We start from the raw sequence: 14,217 nt of genomic DNA on the forward strand, positions 1-14,217 counted from the left end.
ATGCTCCCCAGGGAGTTGAGATTGATAATATGATGTGCCGCTGAGATTAACATCCAATGATCAAGGAAAAAACAAAGAAGCGCTTTGAGCATGCATGTGGGATGGACTATAACGCTATATACATACCCATATAATAAAAATAATAATAAAGATTGCAAAAACAGTAACTCAGAATCTACCATAACCATGTCAGTCTTCTTGGTTGATTAACCTTTGTGCAGTACTGTCATGCAAGGCTCTGGATCCAAAAAACTCTAGGTCTTAGTTTCCATAATGGGCAAATGGCCAGCTTCAACTAGCAAGGCATGACATAAAGCAGCCTTATTCCTGGTTCAGCCATACCCTATATGAGCAAGGGATTTCAGACAGCCAGGAACTGTGATATTACCATAATGCTGACTGGTGGGTGTTATAGGTTCACTTGGTCCATGTACCACAATTATATATCTCTTTGAATTAATTAAAACAAATGTAACAAAAAATGAATGCAGACATATAAAATATGTATTTCTTTATTTTATATTATTTTAAGCATTGCAAGTTCAAGACCCACCAACACTAGTTTTATCAATACTGTCTCCCCTCCCTTCACCATCGGCCTCTTCACATGCTTCAATGACCACATCAACAATGACTGAACACATGTGCAAAATGGAACCAGCTGAAATTTTCTTTCCACTGACAACAAAATTGTCTCTGATGAATTGACAGAACATTACAGCCATTGGACTCCAAACACGTTATGATAAGTCTTCATCATCAAATAGATCATCAAAATCTGAAACACAAAGAAAAGAAAAATACAACCAGCACAAAACCTCAGATCTGAAATCAGTGCGAGTGCTTCTTCAACTGTACTGGAATACAGCAGCAACTCACACTTGGGTGTGTTGTCCTCTGACACCAAGTTCTCCATAATGAAACTGATGATTATATGTATATTTATACCATTAAGATAATAAATTGACATAATCATAAATTATGCTCAGGCACCTCGTCTTCATGCAAATTCTTCCACAAACTAGAAATATTTTGTATTTCCAAAAACAAAAACAACAATTCACTGCAGTTTAAGGCAAATAACATGCTGAAACATCCCCCTGGCCTGCTCTACCCTGGGCAAAGCTTAGCCTGGGCCGAATTCACCTGTCTGTTTGGAAAATGAAATAATGAGTTTCTCAAAAGTAAATAAACAAAACCAGTCTTTATACTAAGTCTGCACTATGTATTTATTGGACTAAATGTCGGGTTGCTATTTGTCACAACAGATTGAAGATGTTTCATTTATTAATAAATGCTACAATAGTTGGCCATAAGTGAGTCATCATTAGTGAAATTCCCATAGACTTGCATGTTAATTAACTCTTGCAAGAATAATTTTCATAAATTTAGTTTTGGTCGAATTGCTTTCAATACTTAACTAACAGGTGGGAAATCATCTCAGCTACATACACATAATTTCCATTCAATTTTCTGATGATTATTAAGAAAACTGCAACCATCTAAACAACATATATCAGACATACCAATCAGGTTTAACATGGCTGTCTATGGGATAGATTAATAGTGGTACTAATATATGGTGCTTAAACAGGTGTCACTCGATAACTAATCAACGGAAAGATGAAAGAAAATTATATACAAGTAGCTGAAGATGATTTCCAAGATGTTTGCAAAATATCAAAATAAAATGACTTCTACTCAATTTATGAAAATTATTCTTGCAACAGTTAATTAACATGTAAGTCTATGGAAATTTCACTAATGATGACTCACTTATGGCCAACTACTTTTACTATCTTAACAGAAGATACAACTGATTTCATGAAAAATATTTCTTTTGAACACGTCAACTGAACTGAAACAAAACTATCTGAAGTGTTAGATGCAGTGGTTACTGTTATGCTACACCATTTCCACTGACCAAGACATTCAGGATGTTCATATACTACTAATTAAGTTATATAAAAACTCCATAGTCTGTCACCTGTGATAAGTCATCTCGAAGATGAAATCCATAGGTTCAGATTCTGGATGTTGATTTTTTTTTATCATAGATATTGAATCCGGGCTAGGGTGAACCTTTCACACTTTGGCAAGTGTATTATTCTTGGGTGGCATAGCAATATCTGGACTGGGACGGGGAAAACTGGCTCAGGATATTCCTTGAGAAAGTTACAGCTATTTCAACACTAGGGAAGAACTGGTCTGGGATATTCCTTGAGGTTTAGTTAATGGTATTTCAACGCTAGGGAAGAACTGGTCTGGGATATTCCTTGAGGTATAGTAAATGGTATTTCAACACTAGGGAAGAACTGGTCTGGGATATTCCTTGAGATTTAGTTAATGGTATTTCAATGCCAAGGAGGAACGGGTCTGGGATATTCCTTGAGGTATAGTTAATGGTATTTCAATACCAAGGAGGAACGGGTCTGCGATATTCCTTGAGGTATAGTTACAGCTATTTCAACGCTAGGGAAGAACAGGTCTGGGATATTCCTTGAGGTATAGTTAATGGTATTTCAACGTTAGGGAAGAACTGGTCTGTGATATTCCTTGAGGTATATTAATGGTATTTCAATGCTAGGGAAGAACTGGTCTGGGATATTCCTTGAGGTATAGTTAATGGTATTTCAACGCTAGGGAAGAACTGGTCTGGGATATTCCTTGAGATTTAGTTAATGGTATATCAATGCCAAGGAGGAACTTGAGGGTATTTCAATAGGATATTCCTTGAGGTATAGTTAATGGTATTTCAACGCTAGGGAAGAACTGGTCTGGGATATTCCTTGAGATTTAGTTAATGGTATTTCAATGCCAAGGAGGAACGGGTCTGCGATATTCCTTGAGGTATAGTTACAGCTATTTCAACGCTAGGGAAGAACAGGTCTGGGATATTCCTCGAGGTATAGTTAATGGTATTTCAATGCTAGGGAAGAACTGGTCTGTGATATTCCTTGAGGTATATTAATGGTATTTCAACGCTAGGGAAGAACTGGTCTGGGATATTCCTTGAGGTATAGTAAATGGTATTTCAATGCTAGGGAAGAACTGGTCTGGGATATTTCTTGAGGTATAGTAAATGGTATTTCAACGCTAGGGAAGAACTGGTCTGGGATATTCCTTGAGGTATAGTAAATGGTATTTCAACGCTAGGGAAGAACTGGTCTGGGATATTCCAGGTTTCGTTAATGGTATTTCAATGCTAGGGAAGAATTGGCAAGGATAGGGTTATGCTTGAGACACTAGTATTACTTTCAGTCTACCTCATTGACAGCATGGTCTTCAGAATAGGATCATGCAAATGATACAAGGATACACATACAAAATAGAAAAATAGTCTTGTATTTACATATATGTCAAAAGAAGAAGCATTTGTCTTAAGCACCATCAACAGATCACAAGGTATTGTCATTAATATTGACTAATTTTGTTGTTATCAATCTTTTTGTGAAACTTTGTGAATAAAAACCTTGGGAAAAAAGACAGATTGTTCTATTTGATCTGTAAAATAATATACAGTATCCTTTGCTGACGGTCAACATGCTCTATTGTAGTACAAACAACTGAGCAAATAATGGAATAATGACATAAACAAAATAAGAAATCCAGATCTCCCTTTGCAGTTATCAGACCTCTTTTGTCACAGTGCCAGATCCTAGACTTCTCTGATGTGACCCAAAAACCATGACAATGAGTCACAAGGCTCTGAAGATCACTTGACTTGCGAAGAAATAAGTTTAGAACACTTCACCCTTATGGCTAGTGAGTTCACCAAGAAATAGGTCAAAACCATTCTTGGGATAAAAACAGTGTCTTTACAAGATTGTTTGACCCGTGAAGGTCCAGGTTAGAATATTGATCTTCAGTAAGCTGTGCTTGTCGTAAGAGGCGACTAACAGGATCGGGTGGTCAGGCTCGCTGACTTGGTTGACACATGTCATCGGTTCCCAGTTGCGCAGGTCGATGCTCATGCTGTTGATCAATGGATTATCTGGTCCAGACTCGATTACTTACAGACCGCCGCCATATAGCTGGAATATTGCTGAGTGCGGCGTAAAACTAAACACACAAGATTGTTTACAACGAGAGGTTGCTGAAGAGTTGTTATCCCAATTATGGTGGAGTTAGTTGCTGCTGGTTTTCCAACACAATCCACTTTGAGTTCCACACATTTCTGACAATGTTACCCCTGTTGGTGGTACAAAGAGTCAACATGACATGTTCAATGAATACAAAGCCACACCTAAAGCCAGTTTTCCATGATGGTTTACCGTGATATTCTCCAAGAGCTGCCTAATCATGCTGGTCATTAACACTTGCCTTGTGGTAGGGAGTTGTTTCTTTGGAATCACAGAAAGTGGATGGAACAGACTTTGCCTCTGGGTAGGAGACGTTAGATGTTTCCCCTGATTTGACTGTTGTTTAGTCTCTGGATGAAAGTTGAGAACCCACAACTCACCCATGGTTACTAATCCCACAGCAAACTCAAGCACTCATGAACCTTAAGTGTTTCTGATCAAAGGAAACAAAGCAGCATGATGAAACTTTTGTCATGAAGGATGAACACTATTCAGGCTACATGACCTCAGGTGAGCCATTTACTATGCAAAGTCATATCATGTATTGTATCAACATATTCCTACGAGGTGGAAGATAAATATCTCTTCCATCTTGCATTATCTTTGGGTTTCTCTCTCCACTCAAGGAACTCTGCAGCTCACCAACCAACAGATGCAAATATAAGAGCATCATCCCTAAACTTAACAACATGTCCATGTGCAGACTGATGGATTGATAACTTTCAGTCAGAGAAACTTGTTGACCGCAGTGGCCAATTTGTCCATTTTCATTAACAGAGAGCAGCTAGTAAGGGACCGTTCATAATTTATGGCCGAGGGGGTGATGATGATTTTTATGGAGAAGCATGTACAATGTGAATGGTGAATGACCCCCCCTAAAATTTATGTACAAAGTAAGTGACCCCCCTGCATGGCATGTACAAAATCAATGACCCCCACTCCCCCTTCCAATATTTTTTAAGCATAATTTTTAAATATTTTATGTACAAAATTGCTGACCCCCTACCTCCCCAGAACAAAATGGTGACCCCCTTTAAAATCATCATCACCCCCTAGCCATAAATTATGAATGGTCCCTAACATTGATACCAGCAGAAACAAAACAAGCCCTCAATGTTAATAATTCAGAGAATTAATCAGTGTGAATGGCTTTGAGAAAAATATTATCACAGGTTTTCCATCCACTCCTATGTAGAGCTAGTATATTATAACTTACTTAGATTGTGTTTACTGGAACAGATGACTGAAAATAATGAATAATAAATCTGATGGTCACAGCTGAAAGCCATTGGAACAGCCAAGGTGCAACTGATAACCCAATTGGTACAATTAGAAACGTGTAATGGAGGCTGCTGACTGAGTGATAGATTTCTTGGATCCTGGGTAAAAGCATCATGGCATGCAACAATGAAAACACAGAGAGGAATTAACTTTGATTCTGATATTTTTGTAATTCGCCTTGATTTGTATATATCTTTGAGGACAAGTGGGATCATCCAACTTACCAAATGCTGAGAGATGTGCAAAGTTCATTCCATCTAGATTTTTGGTGGATATAACAGATATTCCTTGATGAGAACTTTCAGATCTACAATTATGCGCCTCTTGTTGAACTGACCTTTACTGTGACCTTGTACATCAAACACATCCCTTACCAATCACTGACCAGCACCATATAAGTCAAAACAGTTAACATATTCATGCAAACCTTTTCAGGCTATGGCCTTGACAGGACTGATCACTGTTTCAAAACAATTTCCTATATAAAGGAAAATACTTGATAGGATAACTGTGACATGACCCAGCCCTGAATGGCTTCACAAGCAAGTCTTGGAAGAGGCTACTAATTCACATTTACATACCATTAAAGAAATCTGCATGAACAGACTTCTCATTTGCAGCAAGGTCCATAAGTAAAGCACTCGATCCTCCAGCCTACAAAACAAACATTTACAATGAAATGTAATACTTATGTGCTAAGTGATTTTATAATAAGTAATTAGCACAGTTACTTTATGGCGTGTAAGTTTGATCTGGCAGGAACCCCTAAAGTGTTTCAGGTTTAAGACAAGTCAGTTGAACCCAGGAGCACTGGTATTCTGCTGACAAACCTAAGAATATAATGACAGTGAATATTGGTTTGAATAGGGGACACGGCAAGGAACTGTACTTTGGATAGATATTATCAAACAAGTTCAAAGACAGATGAATCAAATGGTTTGAATTTTAAATACATGTATTGAAAACAAAACAGGTCCCAGTATCCAGTTTTGTCAAAAGATGTACTTAAAACGGGGACTGGCTGTCAGACTCTGCACATCATACTTTCAGTTCCTGGTTTTATCTGGGCTTCAGACTTGTGGTCGGTTACAGAAACAACAATTCAAGGTAAAGTGAGGTGACACATTATTGCCCACATGTGGTGATGTGCATGTACATGAGCATACATGTGACCCTGAACTTTGTCCATTCCCTTAATGCAGGATAACAACAAGTTCCATCCTTAATGTTTATGGTATGATGTGGTGATCAGTTGTACACAATACAAAATATGAACAGCAGTAGTATTTCATCTTATGTCATTTAAAGGGATATTTCAGCACTATCATGAATAAGATAGACTTTGCTAACTCTTTGTCATTATCCATTCTCTTCCCCCAGAGGCTACTTGTCATATCTTCCTACGAACCTCTGTTCTAATACGGCCCTTTCATGGTGAGAGTGTTCAGGATTCGTGATTGGTTGCAATCAGATTTAGTTGTGCAATCAATGACGTTGTTTCAAAAGAGATCGTTCGCAAGGCCTCGGTAATTTCCATATGCTTTGGGAAAACTGGAAAAACTGGAACCTCTTCCCCTGCGCGATGTGCAAACGTTTCTTCTAGACAGAACTTAGTCATGTAATGGCTGATCAATGGTGTCTCCATTGCCCTCGTTGACAACAGACAAGCTAGCCATTAAATGTCTTATGTGTCACATCAACACAAGTCCCCGGCAGAGGAGGGATATTTGTGGCCCCACATTTGCTTGTATTGGTCAAGTTGGGTCGATGTAACACGTGTTCTGATTGGATAGAAGAAGGGAGATAATTCGTGTTGCGATTTTTTGCCACTAGGGGATTTTACGAGAACCGGGAAATATGGCCATATTAGAACAGAGGTTCGTAGGAAGATATGACAAGTAACCTCTGTGGCAAGAGAATGGTCATTATTATGTATACAAAGTTTTGGTTTGATCACTGTGATACTTTTTTCTGTTTTTTAAATTAAAACTCTATGGAAAAACACACCATGTCTACTTTTCATCTAAATGTTATGACAAAAACTGAACTCAGTGATATTGATTGGAGTATAGGCTCATCAGGTGAGCAAAGACTCTAAAATTGTGCAAAGGTTTTAAACTGAAACTCTATGCTCAGGCAACACCCTTGACTTGGGAAGATGATTTGGAGTGTAAAACCATCAATATATTATCTTTGATATTGTATCTTACTGTCTCAAGTTTAAAGGTTTCAGTTTTACTACAGATTATTTCACATTTGAGGTTATTGTCAGATGGTCACACAGTTTTTGACAGCATTAGACATTGTGTAATTCACAGGTGGACGTTATCATTGTTTATTCAGGGACTTTGTGATTCATTCCTAAAGGCTTGTCTCTTGTTCATATGTCATATTTTGTACGTATTTCTCGCTTCTCTAGAGATATATGCTTTCAATAAGTTGCACTTTTGTTATGGTGTAAACATTGGGAAGTTCATGGTAACTAGTTGTGTTTCTATATTTTATTGCATAGTGCAATGAATTACAAGTATTATTATTTATCATATAATGGAGGGTGTCATCGTGCAAGAAAGCACTCTGATAAACTTGGTATCCAAATCTGATACCTATGCAAATTACGTCAAACTACTTTCGCAAAACTCCATACACGCCATGCGAATCCTAAAACGTTTTAACATTTCATTTATGACGTCATCGCGAGTTTACATTGTTTGTAAACAAACATGGCTGTCCCCATTCTCAAAACTGGGGATTCTGTAAGAATTGATGACAGAGGTTCTGGAGTCGTTACTGCAGTCTTTGGAAAACATGAACGGAGTACTTCGTTCAAATAGAAGATACGGATTATGAGGCACGACTGAAAGGCAATTGTCTAAGAAAGGTACCAACCAAGGATTTCGATCTATCGATCACAATACAGATGACGAATCGATTCCGTGAGGTATCAACTCATATTGATGAGGTGATTACCCGCAGTGAAAATAGAAACACTCCCAAGAAAACCCTGCCCGATTTTGTTGTTCTCTTTAGACAGAAAGATCTTATTTTAAGCATGAGTTATGTTTGCACTGCATTAGCGACTAGTCACAACCATATGCCGCCGTCATGAATGACCTTCACCTTGGTGTACCACTAAGTATTCTTACGCGAATGCTAGATTCTCTTCATATATATTCACGTACGATTTGCTTCTTTTTTAAGAGTAATTGTAATAATGACATTATATGATAAGAGATTATTAACCTCGTGTGTTTCCGTATCATAAATATCATATATTAGGAATAAAAAGTAAGTATTATGCTTGCCAAAGGCTCGCATAATACAACTTTTATTCCTAATATATGACATTAATGATACCGATACACGTGGTTAATAATCTCTATTTACGTACAGTTATTAATTCAATAATCCAATAAGTATCATGTTCAGGCATAATATTTCATTATGATACTAAATCTTCAAGTAATATAACGCTGATGCATGATAGTGTGAAGTATGAAGGTAAGAATGTGAAACACATGCTATGTATACATATGTAATGTATGAACATATGTGTGAATGAAGGAATGAGGGTTTTAGTATTACATTTTAGAAAAGCTTCAAAGTTCTCGGCAGTAGAATATTGTATATGTAATAGTAATACTGCAAACTGATTGATCTGCTTAGCATGTATATGTTCATTTATTCGTCCCGCAGATGTAGCTTTATTGCAGCTGTCGGTGTGTGGATGGATGAACCCAGGTCCACACATTTGGAAGGTTTTCTATATGTTTTCTATTGTAAACTGTAGGTACACATAATAATGAATGTATCTTGCTAGGTTTGTTACATCATATTTTTAATTATATGGTATGCATATGTACATACAAGTTATTAAAGAATATTTGGAATATAGCATTAACAAAGTGTGGTTGCAAAGTGAATGTAAGTTTATCTATACTGTATATTAGCATTTAGAATTTTGTGTGTGTCACATTAAAATGAATATTTGTCATATTACAGTCAGCATATATTCATGCTTAGTCCTATAAATATTTTACAATTGTTACAGGGCTTAATGATAGTTAATCTATTAATCAGAAATAAAACGTAACCATAACTGCAATAACGATACCTGCGTCTGTTCTTCATGTCATGAAGCAGTCCTAGTTTCATGGAGGCAGACAAACTACTTAAGATTTTTCTTTAATCATTGATCTTCTACACTTGGAGAAGAGTCATTATAAATCCACTTACAGTATTCAACAATTGTTTCCTTACTGTTATTCAGAATTTTTGATCTTCTGCTGCAATCTAGAGTATTGCACTTAACCAAGTGCATTGTTTCAAGTGGTAATTAAGCACCAAATGGACATGGTGGAAGATGAGATTAATCTAATTAGCCATCACATTACCATAGAAAGGTGCGCATGTATAGTCACAAGTAATTGTTGTTTGTTTACCTACTGATCACTACTCACTTGTTTACCTTTTACATAACTCAGGAATTATTAATTACAAACTGACAGATTTTCATATCATTGGATCAGTTTGTGAAAGACATGTGATTGCTAAAGATGTGAATACTCCTAAGGTTGTGAAAGGATGTTTGATTGGAAAGGGGTACCTAAAGGCAGACTCACACAGGTAAACCTGTCTATTTGATTCGCCAAATTTGACTGAGTCGTATCGTCTGTGTGATTAATCAAATTCAACAAACAGTACAAATCGGACGCTCGAACCAACATCGGTTGTGTTGCAAGTGTGAAGAGCCTGTTCTAGTTATTCAGCCAGTTGGATGTAGCATGGCCAGTGAAATTGCGTTTTGGTGTCACGTAAATGTTTACATACAAGCGCAAAACATGGCTTCGTCTGCTTCACAGAAACCACGCCTCAGTTTTTCGCGGGAGGAAACAGAGTGTTTTGTGGCTCATTATCAAATTCCTTAATGCCCATTCTTTAAGGCTCATCATCGAGAACCCATACAAAATCCCTGGTTGTTACGATCGGCAACAGTTTCACTGATACGATGTCATCAACGCTATTTTTGTAGGAAACACTTGTTATTTTTGTGTGAAATAGATGAATATATCCTTTATCACTCAAGGTTAGTAAAATAAAAACTTTAAATGATATTACAAATAAAAATTACGTTTTTGTCTTACATCGTTGAAAACCCCTGACACCGGGATATTACCATTCTCTTCCCACAGAGGTTACTTGTCATATCTTCCTACGAACCTCTGTTCTAATATGGACATATTTCCCGGTTCTCCTAAAATCGCAACAAGAATTACCTCCATTCTTTCTGTCCAATCAGAACATGTTTTACATCAACTTAGATCCAACTTGACTAATGCACGCAAATATGGGGCCACAAATGTCCCTCCTCTGCCGGGGCATTGTGTTGATGTGACACACAAGACATATAATGACTAGCTTGTCCGTTGTCAACGAGAGGTGATGGAGACACCATTGATCTGCCATTACATGACTGAGTTCTGTCCAGAAGAAACGTCTGCACATCGCGAGGTGAAGAAGTTCTAGTTTTCCCGAAAAATACGGAAATTACCGAGGCCTTGTGAATGATCACTCTTGAAACAACGTCGCTGATTGCACAACTAAATCTGATTGCAACCAATGGCTGGCCTACCTTTAGAATACAGCACCACAAACTTTAAAATTACGTCATAATACCCTTTTACGTAATGTAATGTGATTTTGTTCAAAGCATGTTCTCGAAACAATGCCCTCTGACGCCTGCATGGCAACATGGTTGTCTGGCTCAGGGAGTGCGTATACGCTCCGCTCACTGGTGTTTCATCTCTACGAGCTATGTCATTGCGTAAGCCCAACGATGTTGAGAGTTTCCAGTAGTTGTATACCGGCGGATGCGCAATGTTTTGCAAGCACCAGTTTGAAATATTTTTCTTTTTTCACTAATACGCTCATATTTATTTGTATTACGGGGTGCTGAGGTGTTATTCTTTGTGTATTATTGTATTTTGTAATTTTTAAATTTACATATATATTTTGGTCATTCAGTAATTTGCACCATTACATATTAGTATTTTATTTTTTGAAGCGGTAATAATGCATTACACTGGACCCGTCAGTCATGTTGTGCCCGGTTCGGTCAATGCATTCTATTTATTTGGATTAATTCAAGAGTGTAGGGTTAGGGTTAAGGTTTAGGGTTTAGGGTTAGGTACATGTCCGGTGTAATACGTGAGTACCATTTGTTGTTTTTCCTTTTTCATTTTAATACTGCCGGTTCGATCAATTCATTCTATTTATTAGGATAATTACAAGGGATTAGGGTTAGGGCTGAGGGTTTAGGGGTTAGGGTTAGGGACCTAAACCAATATAATAGGTACATGTCCGGGGTTACACGTGAGCACCAATTGTTGTTTTTCCTTTTGCATTTTAATACTTTTTTTCACACAAAAACGGGAGACCAAATCGTCAAAAGTACACTATGAAATGGTTTAATGTAGAAATTTTGGGCTAATGGAAATTGGCCTGGAATTTGCACTGAAGCCTCTTTCACACGCAACATTTGTTCAGTAATGATTCGAAGGCTAACTCACCCTCATGCCGTCACTACACATGCTCATGTCTCCCTCGTTCCTTAGTGCGATCGACATTATCCTTACAGTGTTCCCTACATCACTTTTCTGTCATAAAATCACCGATTTATATAAAAGCGCGCGATTCATGCATGCACCGTGAAATCTACGTGTGATGTCTGACGTCAACAGCCCTTTTCAGTTTGAGGCATATCGGCTCATTCCACGCCACACGTTATCTTGTAGATTACAGAATGGTATGAGTGTGCCAAATGGCATCGGGTCCATCGGCAATTGTCAGTAGATTAAAATCACGAGACACCAAGTCTACCCCTAACCTTCGTAATTGTCTGTGACCTATTCGACTCTTTCCGTTCATTTCCATGACTTCACAGGAATGACTCGATAAATTTGCACGTGTGGACGTAGCTCAGTCGGTTAGCTGTCGAGCTAACAATCCGAAGGTCGCGGGTTCGCGTCCGACGGGTTTTCACAAACTAGTTGCTTGTCTTAATGACACGTGACCTAAAGCAGAGCTTGTCCTCACGAGAAGTTGTGGTGCTGTATTCTAAAGGTGCTCCCAACCAATCACATATCCTGAACACTCGCACCATGAAAGGGCATTATTAGAACAGATGTTCGTAGGGAGATATGGCAAGATACCTCTGTGGGAAGAGAATGGGATATTACATATGAATATATATTTATTATGGCTGAAGGGGTCGTTGTCGGCACAGGTACTACAGATACGTACCCCTGGTACGTTTCTGTATACAGATATGTACCCTAAACAAAGTCAAAATACAGAAACGTACCCGGTACCCTAAAAGGCGGACGAGTCCATATTCCGCAATCCAAAAACCGAAACCGTATGTAGTTGTTCCCGTTCAACTGATTGCGAGTGGTATTCATGTGCATCGCGAAATATCCGTTACTGTGTATTCTCATTACTTACATAACGCACTCAAATGTACCTAATACAACAGTATGACAGTTCCGGTCAAGAATACGACACAATGGGAATGGAATCGTCCTAGGGTACGTTTCTGTATTCTCATTATGGCCAAGGTACGTTTCTGTATACAGAAACGTACCTGGGGTACATATCTGTAGTACCCGTGCCGACAACGACCCCTTCAGCTTTATTATGTGCCATGCCACAGGTACTGTTAAAGGTAATCCTAAGGACCCCAAGGTAGCTGCAGCTGCGTTAAAAGTCTCAAACCTGCCAAAAGCCAACTCTAAATCTACGTCATGTGTACACGAACAGAAGTCTTCTTTTTAATGAATAGTCGACTAGTGGCTCCGACAAGCGGATCAGTCGGGTCATTGGTAATAATAAAATCATCATAAACTGTTAAAAGTAACCTCTTCAATATCCATATATGGCCCAGCACCCTCTGGGAACATTTCGTCAGCTACAATCGCCGGTTTCATTGTATGGTTTGTGCGTTTCTTTCCCTGAAAAGCTCTTTTACGACTTTAAAACAAACGGAAGTACACTTTACGGCAGAAAACATATTACTTCCCATGCGACTGTCTCTGCTTTCGTCTCGACTTAAAGTGATGAGAATGATATATATGGTACTTAATGGTTCCGTCTGAACATTGATAATCTGGGTTGCAAAGGGCGGTCAGTATTGACGGACTGTACTAGTGCACTTGTTTCTGAAGTGATTTTGAGTTGATCGATAGAAACATTATTTCTGTGGAGAAGCACGGATATAGGGCTACCCCATCATGTCTAGTATATTGCAAATAAAAAGTGCTGTTTCGAAAGTACTGCGTCATGTCTGGCAACTGTTTATAAAAAAATAAGCTACTCATCCTGTTGTATAATAGCGTTGAATAATAGCGTGGGTTTTTTAAAAACGTTTTATATTTTCCTATTTTAGGCTAGCCAAAATACGATGACAGAGACACACTGTTTTCTGTTGGAAGACAAATATCAACAAACATATTCATGAACAGAAAAAATATTGTTGGAAAGAATGGTACGAGTCAAAATGTCCATAGCCCAGAAAACAAAATGAAGACATGAAAATGTGTAGATTTAAAGAATAGATATCAAGAGTTTGTGTCTTTCGTGTGCTCTCTTCATGTCACATATCAGGGTAAACTTAGGGACCGTTCATAATTTATGACGGGGTGGGGGTGGGGGCGGTGATGATGGTTTTTCATGAAGAAGCATGTTCAAAATCAATGACCCCCCCTCCTTTCCCATGATTGTTAAGCTCATATGTTAATATTTATATGTACAAAATTGCTGACACACCCCCGGAGTACATGCTAACAAAATTGCTGAC

At 38.1% G+C, this 14,217-nt stretch overlaps 1 long non-coding RNA gene across 1 annotated transcript; it reads right to left on the reverse strand.

The window, feature by feature from the left end:
• Positions 1–496: 496 nt before the first annotated feature.
• Positions 497–13,245, reverse strand: LOC124278885. The gene is made up of 3 exons (XR_006899209.1): positions 13,137–13,245; positions 5,945–6,017; positions 497–778 (listed from the first exon to the last, which is right to left on the reverse strand). It is a non-coding gene; the product is annotated as an uncharacterized LOC124278885 (long non-coding RNA).
• Positions 13,246–14,217: the final 972 nt, after the last annotated feature.

The sequence above is a fragment of the Haliotis rubra genome, unplaced genomic scaffold (assembly GCF_003918875.1).
Source record: "Haliotis rubra isolate DU_JTF1 unplaced genomic scaffold, ASM391887v1 Scf243, whole genome shotgun sequence".
NCBI classification, from domain to species: domain Eukaryota; kingdom Metazoa; phylum Mollusca; class Gastropoda; order Lepetellida; family Haliotidae; genus Haliotis; species Haliotis rubra.